The following is a 3,581-nucleotide window of genomic DNA, read 5'->3' as shown; positions in this document are numbered from 1 at the left end:
TGGATGCTGTTTGCTTTGTGCATTGTGGGATTCTAAGTGATGGGAGTTAGCCATTAGGTGAATACGTCACGTCACATGTGATCAGGGTTGAATAATCTCAGAGTGTTGGATTTGGCCCAATTGCGCAGCTCTTGTTTGATTCCAACCGTTGTAGGGACGAGTCTTTTACTTGAAGGATTATCTGAGGCTCGTCACATGTGATGGTATCCAGGTGATGGCTAATTGGCATCACAAGGAGATGTTCAGCAGCTGAGGACTGGTTTGAGTCGAGTCAGAGGTTTCCCTAGGGTAAGCCTAGGATGAGATAGTGTTGGGAGCAGTAGTAGTGGATAAGGGACATGGTGGAGTCGAAGCAATTCCTGAGGAAAGTACGGATAGATGTGGAAGGTAGTATGGGCCCGTACTACTGAAAGCAGAGGATCCGTACACGATTCTGGAAAGGCCGAGACAAGACCGGGAACCTGGTAGGGTGTGTTTGGTCTCGCATCAGTGATCAATGTTCTGATAGTGGTTGTGGTATATTTTCAGCATGGTGACGTTGCGAGAGAGACCAGCGGGCGAATCAGGTGCCGGAGAGGGATCAGGCTCGGGTTCAGGGGCCGAGCAGCTCGAGGAGCGAATGAGGGAGTTGATATCTGCCGAGGTTACGCACAGTATTCTAGATCAGACTTCTGTGATCTTTGGCACGGTCAAGGAGGGTATATTGGAGATTTTGGATGAGAGGCTGGGAGCCTTCCATACCGAGATGATGGCATTGATGGGAGTGCGTACCTTGACATTTCGGGAGTTTAGGGCTTGCGGGGCACCAGATTATCATAGGGCTAGGGACCCTATCGCTAGCAGCAGATGGTTGGCTGATGTTGCCAACGCGTTCCGTACGAGTCGGTGTCCTGAGGAGGACAAGGTTAGACTCGCTTCCTGTCTTCTGAAGGACAGAGCGAGGGATTGGTGGGAGGAGATTGGTCATGCTCTGGGGGATGATGTTGCGTTGGACGCGATGACTTGGAGCAATTTCTCGGCCAGGTTCAGGGCGGAGTTTTCGCCAATTATTGAGGTGCAGCAGTTGGCACGGGAGTTTCAGGATTTGACGCAGACCACTGAGACTGTGGCGGAGATCACCGCCAAGTTCAGGGAGAGGGTTCTTCTTGTACCGCAGTATGTCGCGGATGAGGAGATGAAGAAGGCCCGTTATCACAAGATGTTGAGGGCTGACATCAGGGAGTTCGTGAGCAGGTCCGGCTGTAAGACACTGGAAGATATGATTTCTCGGGCCGGGGAGAGGGAAATTGATTTGGAGCAGATCCGGAAGAGGAAGCCGGATGAGGTTCAGGTAGCCGTAAGTTCGGGCAAAAGGCCCAAGGGATCGGATTCGAGATCGAGGGATTATCAGGACCGCAGCTGATGTGGGAAGTGTGGCAGGGCGCACGGGGGCACGTGCAGGAGTGGTAGCAGCGGTGAGTCTGGCTACTTCAAGTGCGGTCAGACTTGTCATTTTAGCAGGGATTGTACTGCTACCACGACACAGGGATCAGACTTGATATGTTTTCACTACAATCAACGGGGCCACAAGAAGGCCCAGTGCCCCAGTTTCTTTTCAGTAGGACGGGTGATGGCACCTGCCCCTGCAACTTTGAGGATCACAGACGGCCGTCAGGGCCGTGCAAAGGCGCTTGCGGTAGGAGGCAGGGCTTTTCAGATGACTACCTTGGAGGCGCGAGCAGCATCAGACGTTGCAGGTATGCGATTTCCGTTTTCAGTTCTTTTGTTTGCGCATGATTATATTGTTATGGTTCTACATCATTATCGGTATGAGTATTTTATTTTTGTGCGGCTCGCTTATGATCGAGTTATATGCCATCTGCATACCTTGGATATTTGAATGGTAGTTAAAGGGATGCGCTCTATTGGGAAAGGTTGCTTAGGATGCAGTGATTGTAGCATGCCTGGGAGGGACTTGGTATGTCTCGCTAATTCGGAGCCATATGATTTTAGAAGTGGATTGGTTAGATCCCTAGCTATGGTGAGCTTGAGGTTTCTCAGCAAGTTGATCCTGGAATGGTAGCAAGTATTGGGATTTCTTTTCGAGCATTGAGCAGCAAGGGTTAAGCAGGATCGAAGTGGGGGAGAATCCTCCAAGCGGGCAAAGGTAAGAGCACGCAGATCCAGGATGAGTGCACGACCTCCGAGAAGGAAAAAGAAGTGGTACAACATTGTTGGATTAAGAAGTTCAGGGTTGGGAGCTTGAGAAACTTCCCCCTCAGCCAGTGCGTGTACTGCTGATGGTTAGTATGTGGTTGGGAATTCAGGATGGGGGATCACCTATAGGGCTCGAGTGAGTCAGAAGGAAGATCTTGAGAACTAATAGCATGGGGTGCTTTAGCACTAGCAGTCAGAAGTGGAAAGTGTTGTAAGACTACAGGGGAAACCGTAGCATTCACTAGCAGTCAGTGGTGGGAAGTGTTGTCAGACTACGGGGCAGCCGTAACATTCACTAGCAGACGGTGATAGAAGGTGATGTAAGACTGCAGGGAAGCCGTAGCATTCCATATTAGCTTCGTTGGCGGAGTTGGGGCGAGACCCTTATCTCCTAGTGATCAGATAGGGATCAGGGATGAGTAGTTGATGAGAATGATAGGGAGCTTGCATGTATACCCCTAGAGAGGTGAGACCTTGGGAGAGGCCGCTCCAGGATATAGTTGGGTGAGACCCGTGGGCGGGGCCTGTATGAGAATAGCAGTATAGGTGAGACTTGAGAGCAGGGTTGCTCAGTAGTATGCTTGGGTGAGACCCGTGGGCGAGGCCCGAGCGAGAATGGTTAGACAAGTAGGACTAGAGGGATAGAGGCGGGTGAGACCCGTGGGCGAGGCCCGTGAATTTTAGCAGCACAGGTGGGACCTTAGTGTCAAGATAGGGGATCGGGGATCCTAGGAATTTTAATGCTTGTATGGCAGAATAGATTGAGCAGTTATAGGTGGTTGAAGTTTCTTCGAAAGTCGCTGTGAGCGACTAGGAGTTGTGTTGGGTCTAGTTACCAGTAGGAGCCGGTAATCCAGATATTGGAAGATTGGTAAGTACCAAGGTGGTCTCAGTTCATCTGGAAGTCAGATGAGGAATAGCAGAATTTCCAGTCAGTAGCAGTGCGAGTATGCAGCGTATGGTGGAATTCAGTTAGTTGATCATGGGGTGCTCGACACCAAATTATAGTAGAAAGAATTGCCCAGTGGATACTGACGATAATGACCTGCACTGGAGGTAGTGGGAGTAATAGATTGGTGAAGATAAGATTTTCACAGTGATAGAGGAAATAGTTGGTTATGGAGCATTGCCATGGGGAGGCAAGGAAATCGCGCAAGGAAAGAAGGGGAGAACCACTATGGGTTCAATGCAGTACTCGGTGAGTACCAGAAGAATTTTCGGTTGAGTAAGTTGTGTTTCCAGAATGTTCAGGGTCAGGGTCGACCCGAGATGATTATCCGCAAGGATTAATGTTAGTCGGAATGACTGAGCGGAAGGCCAGCGAAGGTAGGCAGCTGGTGTTGGAATAATTGGTGGGGTATTGGAGGCAGATCGCAAGCGGTTGG

This window comes from Lactuca serriola, chromosome 9 (assembly GCF_051521515.1).
Source record: "Lactuca serriola cultivar US96UC23 chromosome 9, Lser_US96UC23_V15, whole genome shotgun sequence".
Taxonomy (NCBI): Eukaryota; Viridiplantae; Streptophyta; class Magnoliopsida; order Asterales; family Asteraceae; genus Lactuca; species Lactuca serriola.
This window is presented reverse-complemented; position numbering follows the sequence as displayed.